The 16,212-nt window shown below is 37.8% G+C and overlaps 1 protein-coding gene across 1 annotated transcript in view; it reads right to left on the reverse strand.

Moving 5' to 3' along the window:
* The window catches only part of Col8a1 (collagen type VIII alpha 1 chain), a 134,878-nt gene that overhangs the window by 41,655 nt on the left and 77,011 nt on the right, over positions 1-16,212 (reverse strand). The window contains exon 2 of the mRNA XM_021185178.3: positions 12,216-12,334. The gene's annotated coding sequence lies outside the window, so the exon portion shown is untranslated. The remainder of the gene's footprint in view (positions 1-12,215; positions 12,335-16,212) is intronic.

The following is a 16,212-nucleotide window of genomic DNA, read 5'->3' on the forward strand; positions in this document are numbered from 1 at the left end:
GGAATGACTCATAGGCATTTTAACAAGTCTTAGATTCAAGGATCTCAACAAATAAATAAATAAAATCCATTGGCTATAAGGAGAGATTCGTACTGATTCCTGAGGCTGAATGAAAACAGATTTTAAACATCCAGACTGGTTTCTGTGCTTCAGAAGTGTAAGACTTCTGTTTTTCTATCAAATACTTTCCTAAAAGGGGCTTGGTCTGGGAACACATGTATCTCATCCAATTTCTTTTTCATGTCTCAATTTTCTCTCTTTATTAGTTTTTATCCATAACTATGTGATAGTTCTGGGCAAATGCAATGATAGCAATGGAAAAAAAAAAAGCCAGCACTGGCCATGACACTGGTAACTTTGAAAGGATGCATGTGAGTTTAAGGCAATTTAGAATCATAGACATAGAACTTGTAAGCACAGGCAAGCCAGTCATTCATTTAAGAAGCAAACAATCTCCTCCCATCCCCACCACCCCCAAAAATCAAAACCTAAGCCAAAAATTCTTTAGGTTGACAGTGCCACCTCAAAGTGCAAAAATCGATAAGGAATGTAAATCACATAAGAACCTGTAGAACCCAAGGTAAAAACCTGGTGAAGCCCCTGCCACTGAACTACATCCTGCCATGAGCTGAAGATTAAGGCTTATACCAGAGAGGAAGAATGTGTTACAAAGGAGCACCCCTCATCTGGGTAGAGAAGCCTCTCTTCCAGTGACTCCCACCTCATGCAGCCTCGCAAAAATTTCAAGCTTTCATCAGTCACTCAACAAAGCCATGCTGAGTGCCATACAAGTGCCAGGCACAGCTGAACTGGCCGAGAACGCAACACCAGAGACAGACCTCCAGTTTTACAGAGCAGTTAGAACTTCACTTCGTCTCCCTCTGTAAAGATATTGTAGGTCCTTAGTATCTACCTCAGAAACACCCTGCTGGAAAGGAGCCTTGTGTGAGACAAAAGAAGGTTGCTGAAGGAATTGAAGGCTAGTGGAGGAATGGTACAATGCTGAAGGAACTGAGTTCCGTACCACTGAATGCTGCCGAAGGAGCCATATTTCTGCACACTTTTTTGGCTCCTTGGCATTCTCTAATTATGAGCAAAATTACTTCTGAACCTCTCTTTAAACTGTTTCAGAGTTTTGGTTCCTATTTGCCTGAATAGTAATTGTGGATAAGCTATTGGACTGCCAAACAATTTTCTTGCTCTTACCAACCATGCTTTGATGGCATGACAGTACTGTCCCAAAAACTTAAAACCAATACACAAAATTGTAACTGCCTAGAACTATAAGACCCTGATTTCCATCAAAAAGCTACTGGTGACATGCCTGGATTTTATTATTATTATTATTGTTATTATTATTATTGTGGATGCTGGAGATTTGAACTCAGGCTCTACCAGTTACATAGATGGCACACAACTTACTGAACCATCTTCCCAGCACTCTTTACTATATTTCTGTGATTTCCCCTTATTCCTCTTTATGCTTGCAAGTCTGGGCAAAGTTATCTATATGCCGGCACAAAGAAACTACTAGAATTTAATTTGTTAGTCATTCAGGGGTCCTTGATACAGTGAGATAAGAAGTTGTTTAGTAAACAAGATATCTTAGATAAGGAGCTAAAAAGATTATCCAGGGCCTGGTGTTAAGGAAATCTGGTAGCATAAGACTGGAGTGAAGAGAGTGGATTTTCTGCAGGTGTCCTGTAGGAAGGCTTCTCAGGAGGAGAGATGCAGGAGGCACATGAGCTGCAAAGCTTGGAGCATAGGCCAAGAACATCATCTGCAAAGAGAAATGGAGTGGGGCTCTCCCTGACAGAGCTCTTCTGAAAACACCACAAGAGCTATTTACCCCTAGGACTTCTGGACTAAGAGATCAAACCTACTTTCTTGCCCCCTTTTACATTCGCTAGACCATTGAAAGTATCATCAAATAAATATTCATTATGTAAAGTCATGTTTCATAGTGGCATTTTCATCCAACTATATTGTGTATATTGACACCACTCCAACACACACACACACACACCCACACCCACCCACCCACACACACACACACACACACTTTACTCTCCTGTTTCCATCCTGTTCTTCTGCTATTCCCCTTGTTTCCCCACATGGTTCTCTCTGTGCTTTCACGTAATATACACATGTCAATGTACCATGAGCAATAGTCATCTAAGAGGAGGGAACCTCAATTGAGAAATGCTTCCAGGAGATTAGAGTATAAGTTAACAAGCCTGTAGGGCATTTTCTTAGTGATTGAGGGGAAAAGGTCTAAAGCATTGTGGGTGGCTATATTCCTGAGCTGGTGATTTTGGCTTCGTCAAGAAAGCAAGCTGAGCATCCCATGGGGAGCAAACCAGTAAGTAGCTCCTGCCTCCAGGTTCCTGTCCTTTTTGAATCTTGTTCTTTCAGTGATAGACAATAGAATCATAAGCCAAATAACCTTTTTTCCTCTTCAAATTGCTTTTGCACATGGTCTTTCATTGCTGCAATAGTAACCCTAAGAAAGACACTGTCTACAGCAGTACTATTTGCTTTTGTGGCCAACTTCATTGGATAACTCAAGTATAGAAAAAGCTGAAGTTGATTCTAGGTCTAATTGCATCTCAGTGCCCTTTGTGTTGCATCTGTTTGGCTTCTTGTTAATGGGAATATTTCCTTAATTATTCACACGTGAGTTGATTTTGTTGAGAAAATTCAGAAAACCTCACCTTTGCTCAACTACATTTGGGAAATGGTTTATAGATATTGTTTGTTTCAGCAACCATGATTTATCTTTTCAAGTTAATAAATGACCTAATTTAAAATTATGCACAAAATTTATACATAATTATGATATACAGTATAATGTTTTGAATCACAAAAATAGCTGAATCTAGATAACTGATATCCCCAGGGAATGCTGTTCTCTCTATTTCTATGAGATCAAAATTTTAGCTTCTTCGATGAGGTAGACTATGAGGGATTCTTTTGTTGTTTTATTAACTGAATGAATTCACTGAACATGATATTCTCTGGCTTCATCCAAGTTGTCACAATGACAGGGTTTTCTGAATAGTAAGTATTCCATTATGTGACTATGCCACCTTCTCTTCCCTATTCATTTAGCAGTGGACATTTAGATTGGGTCTGTGTGTTGCTGATGTGAGAGGCCGCCTAGTATGTTTCTCAACAACTGCTTTGATTCGGTCTCAGCTCCTCCATTTTGCTAAACAGAAAATCCTTGGGCAAATCTCTGAAGTGTTTTGTACATTAATCGTTGTTTCTTTTCTCTACAGTGGAAAAAATAACTATTTCATTGAATTGCTGTGGATTATTGAGTCTATATAAAGCATAGCGGTAACTCATAATAAATACTAAGCCTGTATTCATTTTTCAGTACTGTGGTACAAATACAGATATGATCAGAGCATATTAAAGTTTATTTTTAGAACTCCCCATTTTGAACATAATGGATGAAATAAAGACAGAAGGAAAAAAGAATCAACATTCAAATGATAGCATCCTTTTATCCAGTCATCTACCAATGTAGTAATTCAAAGGTGTCACTAGATGGCAATTGTGAGTCATAAAACTAGCTGCACTTGGTTGACCTCAATGGCTCTGACCTTGGCAAGTGTTTCCTGTGCCCTGTAGCTATAGGTTCAGGCGGTTCATTCTTAACTCCATGAGCCTTAAAAAAACGGTAGTCAGCAAAGCTTACCTGTTGTGGGTGTTTTTGAGGCACCTTTATAGGTACTAATACTTCTAAAGTCAGCTGCTCTGAGCCTGGGTTCACTTGCCACCATATTCATCATACAGGGAATATACTTAACAGGAGTGAGTGTCTTAGGCCAGGTGACAACACAGACTCAAAGTCTGAGAAGATCATCAGTGCTTCTAAAGTGTGTCTCCCTGCTAGCAACTTCGGTATCTTACCTGGTTACTTATTAAAAATGCAAATTCTATAAAAAGCACAGAGGTAACTCATAATAGACACTAAGCCTGTATTCATTTTTCAGTACTGTGGTACAAATACATATATGATCAGGGCATATTAAAGTTTAGCCCTCTTAGGTCTGGGGATCACGAAATCTGTGCTTTAACAGTCTTCTCAGGTAATTCCTGTGCCCTCTCAAGTGTGAGACCCACAGAGATAACAATGTTTCAAAGAGTATAAATGTTGACACTGGAAGAGTCATCAGACAATATTTGTACCCCACTTTAGTTTTACCTTTGTTGCCAAGTTAAATGACTCACTGGAAATGTAAGAAGATGGGCTGGAAATGATGGTAATCCCCAGAGTTAGATGTAGGAGAGTCAGATCCGATGCTAAATTGAATATTCCAGCTTTTCTAACAATTCACTTTAGTACCTTCCTCCTCCAGAGTGAGGTTATCAATTACACATTGTGTCCCAATTGAAAAATAAGTCACATGTGCATTTAGCTCTAAATGAGTTTAGTTCAATACACATTGCTATGGAATGCTATAAATCACTCCCTGAAGTGAAGATTTATATATGTGGTGGAGTGAAGGGGAATCAAATAAAACAATATACATATGCAAAAAATTACAGAGCTTTGGAAAACAGATGAATGCCCCTAGGGATTCTGTGCAAAGGCAGAGACGTAGTCAATATGTTATTGACAGCAGTATCATGTCTATTAAGCGTAACTGACACTCACTGAATGTTAGCTGTGTTAACACAGTACTGAGCATTTTATAATTATTACCAATTGACTTAAACCTTGAACACCTTCTTGCACATCGACTCTCAGCCTTGTATTACTGATTATAATGTGCATGCACTCATTGTAATATTTTCCTTGAAAGTCACTGTATCTATTTCCATTTCTTAGAGAAATATTAGTACACTTAGAAAGGAGATTTAATATTTACTTCTCCATTCTCTGTAATGTAAAGTAAGTTTAAATTTGTAGAGAAAGATGAATATATTCTTAATATATATAATCTCCCCCCATTTTGATTTTTATTAAAGTAAAATACATGCTTTAGCCCGCTTTTATCTTATGCAAATTAGATCTCTCCAAGCAAGTATAGATCCTTCCCACTCAGCTCAGTGACTGTTTATAATTACTATCTGTTACTTTTATTAGATACTAGACACCAATCAACAATGTTTCTATAGTACATTCAATTCAATTAAAGTAAAATTAATTATTAGCATCTCTGTAAAACACCTTTCCTGAGGCCATTCAACCAGTGAGTAACAACCCTAGGCAAGGTAGCATTAACACTGGAAGCTGGCGATGAGTCTGGGTCTTAGTAAGAATGGGAGATCGGAGAAAGTTGGAATGGTGTTTCTCCTTGGAGCAAGGCTCTTAGACACTCAGAAGATTACAATTGACTCCCCCCATTTAAGATTATAATTACATTTCCCCCTTCCCTTTTCTCCCTCCAAACACTCGTTGCTCTCCTTGAAATTCATTGTCCTTTAAAAAAATCATTGCTATAGCATTATATATTTATATATACATACACACATACATACATACATGTATATTTGTAGTATATATAAATGCACACACGCGCACACACACACACACACACACACACACACACACACACGTATATATTCCTAAGTAACTAAGTACAACCTTCTCAGCTTGTAAAGTATTACTCCTATACTTGTTTTCCGGGGTGACCATTAGGTAATCAAGCATATTTTCCATAAAGCATAAAATTAGAAGGTTTTTGTTTTTCTTTCTTGTTTTTTCCAACCCAAAGACTGAGTGTCCGGTTATTCTTCATTTATTTGGAATGTTGGAAGTGGTCAGGTTCTCATGATAATAGACAAATTGTGAGGGGCAAGTGGCAGAGAGAGGGCATTGCAATTCTCTGAGTCACTAAAGAGAGGAAGTGGAGTCATGAGTGAGTAGCTGGTCTGGAAGCACTGGCCTATTACACTTTTGTTTCTATTTTATAAGCACTCACTGTGAATGTGATTTTTCACAGTCAACATTTGCATCTTATCTTCACTGGACAGAAGTGCCAACGACTAGCTGGAAATTCAAATTGTAATGAAAATTCTGGCAGGACTCAAAGTTCTGCGCATGGATGACCCTTCCCAGGAGGTGCAGATGGGCAAGGATTAGTTAGATTTTTTTATTTAAAGATATTTAACTTTTTCCCTGAAGGGGGAAAATCACTTTTCTATAATGTAGGTTTTGATCTGTAGAATATTTGTATTGGGTAGAATAATTTAGAAGAAGACCCCTTCAGCTCTGAGGATCGGTGTATTTGTGAGATAACACGTAAATGAAACAGATGACTCATTTCTGAATTTTCATGGCAGCAAAATTTTAGTGTTACATCAATAAAAGGATTTATCAGACTGGCTAGGTCTCTATGAGTTCATGTAGGACTCTTCTAACAGTCCTGTGTTTCACCTTTTAGGTTTGGCAGACCCTGTCTAGCTCAAAGTTTACATGATTTACATCGACATGACCTTTCACATATCTTCCTGGCTAACACAAGGACAAATTCTGAACAGACTGCATTAGAAGTGGTTCATGGCCCACTTGTTTGATGGCTGAAGAGTTACAGCTCACACAGGGCTGTGTGTGCTTTCTGAGAATGACCAAGGCCATTTCTGCTTCATGCACACACTACAACCTTGATCTTTAAACTTGTGATTGTGTCTCAAAGTGCCCTGCTACCTCAAGAGAATCTAGAAAACCCAAATACTGTATCTTCTTTGTCTATGGTGCTTGAATAATCTGCAGGGTGCTTTGTTCTCAACCAGAAAGGAAATGTGATCAGGAAAGATGAATCTACAAAGCATTATTATTATTACCGGCACATCTGTGATTGAAAATAAAATCACATTTAATATCCACTTCCCATACTGGGAACAGTTGTCTTTCTAGTTTGCATCAATTTTGGAATCAATTACAATAAATTTCAATCTCTCTCCCCCTCTCCCCCTCTCCCCCTCTCCCCCTCTCCCCCTCTCCCCCTCTCCCCCTCTCCCCCTCTCCCCCTCTCCCCCTCTCCCCCTCTCCCCCTCTCCCCCTCTCCCCCTCTCCCTCTCTCCCTCTCTTTCTCTCCCTCTCTTTCTCTGTCTCTCTGTCTCTGTCTCTGTCTCTCTCTCTCTCTCTCTTACACACACACACAGATGGTCAGTTTGAAAAATTTTGCATCAAAATTTAAATTAAGATGTAGAAGAATTTGAATTCTCTCACCCAGACAGAGCTGAGCTGGCTGTTGTTAACAGTTTTTGTTTGTTTTATTTTATTCTGGGTAAGCATTAAGAATGTGACAACCTGTAACACATTCTATTTGAAAATCTAAAAAATGTATTTTTTTGCGTGTTATTCCTTGGTTCATTTGTTCTAGAAAATATTTATTCCTTCCTCCCCACAATTAGATAACCAAACAGTTTACTCTAAGTATGTTTTTTTTTTGTTTTGTTTTTTTTTTGTTTTTGTTTTTGTTTTTTGTTCTTCCTCCATGCACAAAACTACAGCTCTCTGGAACAGAACTGTAAAGATTTCTATTAACCTAGAAAGAAGATCTTTAGAATGTGACTCTTCCTTTTCTAACTCTTGTTTTTAAGTGTACACCATTCACAAAACAACGAACTGGTGCACTCTTTGGGGAAAATCTTTCTGCACAATGTTCTCACAGTGTTTAGAACTGTCCCTGGCCTAAACATGGAGCTGACGTCAGTATTACTGAACGAATTCCAGATACTCTAATACTGTCTTGGTTGGTTGCATCATGATTTCAGGTAGCATGGAAGCAAGAAGCAACAGTAATTAAAAGCTTTGTTTTCTTTTTCTTTTGTTGCTAATTTTAAAATCCCTGTGAAGTTTAAATGAGATAATCGTAGTTTAACTTTTAGGGTAGGAATTGAGCCCATTCCATCTAGTAAATGACAAATAGATGCTAGCTAGCTGTTAGTGTTTGGGGTTATATTTTGCTACTACAATTTTTCCTTGAGGATTTTCAGTTAGATTTTTTTTTCTAATTCTACTTTTGAGGTTATGGTGAACAGGATAAAATTTACCAGATAACAAATTTACATATAATAATTATTATTTTTTTTTGAGACAGGGTTTCTCTGTATAGCCCTGGCTATCCTGGAACTCACTTTGTAGACCAGGCTGGCCTCGAACTCAGAAATCCACCTGCCTCTGCCTCCCGAATGCTGGGATTAAAGGCGTGCGCCACCACGCCCGGCATATAATTGTTTTTTTTTTTTTATATCATTACCTATATTAGCATAACAGCCAGGTATCTATTTCACTCTTGATATTTATGGGAGAACATATTTTAAAATAAACAGTGATACAGAGCTATAAATATAATTTGTGATTTTCCTGTGGAATTTTAGCTTCTAATCTTTTCATGCATTTAAGTGAGTATACAATGAATCCTTAGAATGAATGAGCATTTCGAAGTATCAGACAGTAAAGCCTGATCTTTCCCCTGGTTATGGGAGATGTACAAGTGTGACTGGATCACTAACATTAATCTACACTACGCCCTAATGCATTTTGGGAAATTTGTTTAAGCTCCATCAAGGCAGGTGCCTATATAAGGCCAGTAATATGAAATCATACTGTGGATACTGAGCATGGGAATTCTCTGGCCTAGCAGTACACCAGAGAAGGGTGTGAGTCGTCTATACAAAGTCATTTTCTGGAAGCCGTGTTAAATCATGCAAAGAGACAGGTAAACACATATATACTGAGTTATACATAGTAATATATTCATCACTATCTAAACCATGTTACTTCGTTGAACTCAGGATATTGCAAATGCAATTTCAGCATGCATTCTTTTTTTTTTTTTTAAATCGTGCCTTAAGAATTTGGAATATGTCTCCTATGAAAAGCATATTTTGATGAGGCCGAACCACATTTCAAGTGCTCCATAACCATATATGGTTTGTGACCACCACATTAGAAATGCTGCCTGTCTCTGTGTATCACACTGGAAGATACCAGAGCGTGGCAATATGGTATAGAGGGATGACGGAGACCAGCACCACATCTACAACTGTCTGTTTTCTGGCTCTGACACTTGCTATTGATGTGACTATGAAGAAGAGATTTAGTTTCTCTGGGTCTCAAATCCCCCCATTCTTTCAAATGGAAAATTTTATATGACTGCTATATTCCTCCCAGGAGGCTGGGGCTAAGATTGAATAACATATTGTATGTGAAAGTGTGATGTTAAACCATAAAATGCCAAGCACATGTAAGACATTATTATGTCTTTTATCGTAGATTTTGCTCTCATGACTTGCCCAAGGCCACATTCCGAATTGGTAGGGAATGGAGGTTAGTATCTAGGGCCTCTGACTTCCAGCCATCTGCTTCAGCTAAATGCTGCTCATACCAAACTAGTTTAAAATGGTGCTTCCCGCCCCCCCCCCCCAAATGATCTTTTTATTTAAGATTGAGGAAAGAGGAGAGTGGCATTAAGAAGTAAATTCCATATGAACAGTTACTTGTATAATGTTTTTCAGCTAAAGTATATATAAGGGTATTTATATCCTTATATACTTAGAATTATAGCCATCAATGACTGGACTTTACTGCCGTCATATAACATAAAACCCCATGTTATTCAAAGTTTCAAACAATGTTTGAATTAAACTGTAATTTCTCAACTCTATCTCTAAAACAGCACAACCACAAGAAAGTCCTTCTGCGCTGGACTTGATTAATGACACAGATATGGATCAATGCTGCAAGTTTTCCATGGATATTTTTGGTTACAGATGTCCTTCATTAGTTCTCATGTGTGAGACACCACCACTTATAGTGTGACTCCAAGAGACACACTAATGATAAACAGAAAGTGGGAATTTATAGGTCCAACCCATGTTTTTTGGTGCTTACCAGGTGTAAGGCATGTTAGCTATTTAATGGTCCAAAGGAGCTACTTTTCGTTAATTTTTCTCACTGGCAGATATACTATCTCACTCAAAGAAAGTACGGAATGTGTGTACTCAGATGTCTGTGGTAATCTGTACTTTGGAAGGTAATACATTGATCAGAAATGTAGCTCTAGTTAATTAAAAATAATTTAGACAGCTCCCTTGTGTAATCTTGGAAAGCACAGGGGTCGATCACTATCTATTTTTCTCATTCCCTAACTGTATGCCTTCCACACTCTGTGTATTTGTGTGGGGTTTTTTTTTGTCATTTTCTATATTGTGTCAAACAAATATCTTTGCAGAACTGAAAAAGATGCTTAAAAAGCACTTTTGAGTTTTAGTTCTGTGTGAAAGCAAACATAAACCCAATTCATTTTGACAAAGAAAAAGACATATATGCAAAAAGTTCTTTATACTTCTTTCAATTAGCATTCTTTAAAATGACTTCCCATTGGCAATTTTCATCAGGAAACTGGCAATTAAAGCGCCAGGCTTGCCTCAATTGGCCATATTGAGTAACAATAACTTTTACTTGACTTGCGGAATCCTTCCTCTTGACTATTGAATGGAATAGTTTATTGAGTCACCTTTACATTTTATTGCTTTGCACCTTAGTTTAAAAAACAAAGAACTTAATTTTTTAAAAGTCCAATAAAATGTATTTTTGATCCTTCTACCACAACTTTACAGGCAGTTCCCCTCCTTTGCCCTGTAATAATCACCTTCTGCATTTTTTTTATGATTTAGTTGAACATTATTATTGTAATTTTTTACTGGGTGAGCCCGTCAATGTCCTTGGCAGCATGAGTTTGTTACAAGAAATCCAGAAGCTGAGTCTGTAGTGAGTTGTAAGAACGGCAGAGTTTCTCTGGATTTAGTTCCTCAAGAGCAGATGCAATGCAAACCATGCCTCTCCTCACTGGTTTCTGCACACCTTCCATCAACCTGAGTCCTATACTCTGCTGCTTAAACAAACACATTTTTTTTTATTCAATAGCTTTGCATTATAAACATTTTATTTGGGGAGCATCTGGCTTTGATGGGACCCAGTACAAAGAGTGGGCAGTAACTACATTAAAAATGTAATATTGAAGTATTTGCATTCCTCCATGTGCTCTGAATGGATGCATTTAAATCAGGATATGGTCATGTGGCTGGATGCTGTACTATGTGTGTCTTTACGTCCCAATGCTGTATCTCCAGCACAGGAAAACACCAAACACACACACACACACACACACACACACACACACACAGACACACACAGACACACAAACTGAAGAAGCTTAACCAATCAATCTTTCAATTATGAAATAAAAGCACACTGTAAAAAGTCATTGTGCTATTATATATGAGGAACTCTCACGCCATGTGTCCAAAAGTCACACTTAAAACCAGGCAACCGTAATAAGCACAGGATGGTGTGAGTACTATGAGATAATGTCTACTTGTCAGAAAATGGATGGTATGTTGTGAACATTTTTTCCGTCAAAGTTCAAAAGTTAATGATGTACTTTGCATTTTTATTGCTTCTACTGAGACATCAATTAAAAAAGAAAAGAGATTCCTGCATGCTATTATTACTTTTCACTGTGGATATATTGAATATCACATGTGAATAAAACCACATTTGCTCTATCATGCTGTGTTTCAAACTTCCTAGCCTGTCTTTGGGGAAATTCAGTGCAAATATCACTTCACTCATCTGAAATGAATAATTTCTTCATTATAGCTCATAACTTCAAACTATAAAATATCAGCTGGAAAAAAGTGGGCCCAATTAAGAGAAATATGATAATGGTAGAAAAACACATATAGACATGTCTGAGAGATGATAAGATTATTTTAATTTTCCCATTTGCACTGGAATTATTTATTTTACAAATCTCCAGATCTTTTATTACTTAAAATCCCGTGCTGAATAATGAAAAGAAGCTTAAGTTAGCAGTTTTCCCCTGTACAATCTAGCTGCTAGCATCTGGTGGACACTTGGATACCTATTCAGGTCCTATGGAAATGATTATTCTAAGAGTCTATTTCAACATGCTTGGACTTAAAATCAGCTAGGCTCACACAACTCTGTATTTTACTGTAAGTTTGTTTTTTAATTCAACATTAGTGATAGTTTCAAGTCTTTTTCAGCAGTGTAGATAGTATTGAAGACAGGACAATCACACTTGAAGAGAGACTGAGTACCGATCTGCCCAACTGTTGATGTACTGCACAGCTACAAGTATCTGCTTCACCAGTGGATGAATGCATGGCTGGTGCTCTCCCTCCCTTCCTCCCTCTCTTCTTTCTCCCCTCCTCAAACTTACATTTAGGCTTGGCTGGCCAGTAGAATCGAGGACCAAAGTCCTTGCTTGACTCTTCTTGTAATACCACTGGGGCTGGGTGCAGTCTCTTCACAGGCTTTACTTGATTTCCAGAACAGCTTCTGAAGTGGAAAGATGAAGATGCTTTTAGTCAATCGCGTGTAAAGTAAGATGAAGAATTATTATCAAACTATTTCTTCTGTATTGTATAAGGAATTGTATAGTAGAACTGTATAAATACATACAAGATTTAGTTGCACATTTAAGTTCTAATTGAGATTCCTATATATTAATGGGAGGGGGAGAACATGTGTTTTGCTTTTATTTAAACAAGTACACATTAATTTTTTAATATAGTATATTGCTATAGCTTAGATTTGGAATCTCTCCAGACACCCATATGTTAAATGCCTCATTAGTCTGTGCTGTCATTGGTAGTTGGTGGAACATTTAAGAGGTGGGGCCCACTGGGAGGTAGTTAGGTCATTAGGAGAGTCCTTTTGAAGAAATGTTGGGACCCTGATGTCTCTGTTTTGTTTTTTAGTTATCACAAGGTGAGCAAGCCTCCACTTCCACTAACCCTAACCCATAATATACTACAACAGGCTCAACACAACAGTCAAGAGCAAATAACCTGGCACCTCTGAAATCATAAGCCAGAAAAACTCATCCTCTTTTACGGGATTGGTTACAGTGATACAAAGCTAACATGTATACACACGTATGTCCAAATAGACCATCCATCATGTGTCCTTGTTTTCATTATCATGTATTCAGTTGCCATTAATTCTATCCTTGGTGACACAGATTAGAGATAGTTTAGAAAGGATGTGGACATTCGTTATGGAGAGAGCAAGTGTGTGAGGAAGTAATGCCTCAGAAAGTATAGTCTCCTTTAAGAAAAGTCAACTTTTGAAAGATGCATTTCCCCACCTCATTTGCATACACCTTGAATTAGAATTTGTTCTTAGTTACTTGTTAGATAGGGTGTGATAGGCTTTTATCTGTTTAGATTTTCTTCTAATTTTGACACAACTCAAGCAGAGATACACACCTCACACATTGTCCCTCATTACACGATTCACAAACCATGTGGGATTTTTCCCATTGAAGCTGAGTTTCAGAACTTCACTGCTTTTACGAACAGACAACCTCACTTGTTTTTATTGTGTTTCACAGAGATGTGCCTAAGAGATACCTGCATTTGTTGTTTGGAAAAAGATTTAAACAGAAGCAGCTTCAGAATGTAGATCAGGATCTGAAAGCCAGATTTTGTTGGTTAGGAATCAAGTGCTGAATCGGGCATCCGGTTTGCTGTTTTTCAATGAGCGACACATTCTAGACTAGTACTCTAATACTTTCTGTAATGACACAGTCGTTTCATATTTTATGCTTTCAAATATAGTATCCACGCATTATGTATTTGGCTCTTAAAATGCAGCTAGTGAAACTAAGCTGACTTTAATCTTTACCTTGCCATTCATAACACTATTGAAAGGAGACCTAAAGTCTCTGGGTGTGAAACAAACCAAAGTATTCAGGATTCAAACACTGTGAGATGGGAGTGGGCGAATTGCCTACACAGGCAGTTTAAAACTCATCACATCTCAGTTTATTTTGGAAGACTGAGCTAGAACCAAGGCAAAGTACTAAGCAAGAAATACTCAAACTTCTTTTTCTTCTCCACACAAAAATCATATGATTAAATGTATGGTCCAGCATGCACTTATTAGATGAGTTTTCATTGACAAGAGTTTGAGGATGAAAGAGATAAGAATGAAGTGACTGTAATAACAATGTCTAGTACTAAAGTAGCTGAAGACGATAACATGATGCCTTTTCAAATAAATTAATTGATAACCCCTTTGACTAAAATGTATTTATTTATTGTGTATGTGCCTGAGTGTATGGATATGTACATTGTGTGTTCATGTGCACATGGTAGCCAGATGAGGATGTTGAATAGCCCAAATTGGAGATACAGTGTATTTGTTCTAGATCACTCAATGTGGCTACTGAGATACAGTGTATTTGTTCTAGATCACTCAATGTGGGTACCGAGATACAGTGTATTTGTTCTAGATCACTCAATGTGCCTACTGAGATACAGTGTATTTGTTCTAGATCACTCAATGTGGGTACTGAGATACAGTGTATTTGTTCTAGATCACTCAATGTGGGTACTGAGATACAGTGTATTTGTTCTAGATCACTCAATGTGGGTACTGAGATACAGTGTATTTGTTCTAGATCACTCAATGTGGGCACTGAGAATTGAATCCTGGTCTCCTGCAAGAGCAGCAAGTACTTCTAACTCCAAACTCCATTTCTCCAGACCCATTCTTGGTTTTTATAAACATATATTTTAAACAGATCCTTATTCTCTACAAATGAATTGCAAGGCATTAGAAACAGCCAGAATGAAAAATGATACAAAAATATTATAAATAAAAATCATCATGGGCAAATGAAAAGGTGAAGTGGAGGCAAACTTAGTCCTTGAGAAACTGTTATACTCTGGAAGTCTTTCACATGACCAAAATCTCTCACCTATTTTCTCTGTGTTCCTTCCTATGAATTTGGGAATACTTATGGTGGCTTTGACCAATCTAGCACAGTAGAAGAAACATAGTACAGCTTTCTCATCCTTATTCCCTCTCTGTTTTCTTCTTGTCATTCTCTTTATCGTTATTTTGAGACAGCATCTCATGTAGTCTGGACTTGTCTGGAACATGTTATGTCGTTGAGGATGACACGGAACTCCCAATCCTCCTGTCTCTTTTCAGCTGTTAGCATTACAGGAGTGTGTCAGCACACTTGGCGTAACTTCTGAAGGTGGTTCGTAGAAGAATGAGGAGCTGACTTTTGTGCTAGGTTACTGTCTTTTGGAGCTATGAACTTCTGACTAGGAAATCTGACCACTTTCAGACCATACAGCGAACCCTATGGTGGTCTTCTTTGCAGCTTACACTGTCAGCTAAGTTCAGCCCTTCTTTCATTCCTTGCCCGGGAATACTTTCCCTGAGACCACTGTATGGATGGGCCCTTAATCATTTAAATCCCAGTTTGAGCATCACTTCCTCAGAGAGACTTTTCTTGCTCTGCTCTAAAATAAGGTACTCATTTTCACGCATCTTCATTCTCTCTTTAATTCTGCAGTAGCAGTTAGAACTTTCTTCCTCCATTATGCATCATCTTCTCTTAAAGCCGGCCTTATCATGAACTTTTCTGCTCTTTCAGTAACTTTCCTTTCTGTTCCCTCCCTGTCTACATTTCCTTCTCCAACCTCTTTCTCTCTTTTTCTTTTTTTTTCCTTTGACATAGTTTCAGATAGCCCAGGCCAACCTCAAGTCCATCCAGCTGAGGATGACTGGAATTTCTCCTTCCTCTACGTCTCAAGTGCTGGGACTCCTGACATGGACCACCATACCCACCTCCAGTTCCTTACCTGGGTGCAGGAAGCTTGTCTCTTTTGTACTAAACGTTCCCTGCAACTAGAACTAGGTCTGGCACATACTTAAGTATTTATAAATACTTGTTAGACCCCTTATAAATAAACACATCTTGCAATTCTCAAATACAGAACTTAACAGGGCAAGAAAATCAGCACTTGAGATTTTAAACACTTTATTTTCTTTTTAAGCCAGAAATTTAAAACTCTATGGGCATTTTAAAAGGCTTTGATGGTTCTGATTAGAGTTAAGCACATTCCTTCAATTTGGAGGAAAAGAAAAACCCACAAACAAAATCACAGCAGCGTAAAATTTTTTCAGGAGCATGATGAGAGCTCCCTTGTCAAATCACATACTTTTGAAATTGTATCACCATTCAACAGGCTCCTTGCTTTGAAATGAAGAATGTTTATCTCTCAGCAGTATTTTTATTGCTATTGAACATGTGATTATTTACTGGATAAGGAGCACGTCTTAGTAAAGGGACTTTTCTTTTATCACTCTAAGTGTAGAAAACAGTCTTTTTAAACTTTATTTTTTTATTTTTA

Source organism: Mus caroli, unplaced genomic scaffold (genome assembly GCF_978045245.1).
Source record: "Mus caroli unplaced genomic scaffold, Mus_caroli_1 scaffold_17, whole genome shotgun sequence".
In the NCBI taxonomy this organism is placed as follows: Eukaryota; Metazoa; Chordata; class Mammalia; order Rodentia; family Muridae; genus Mus; species Mus caroli.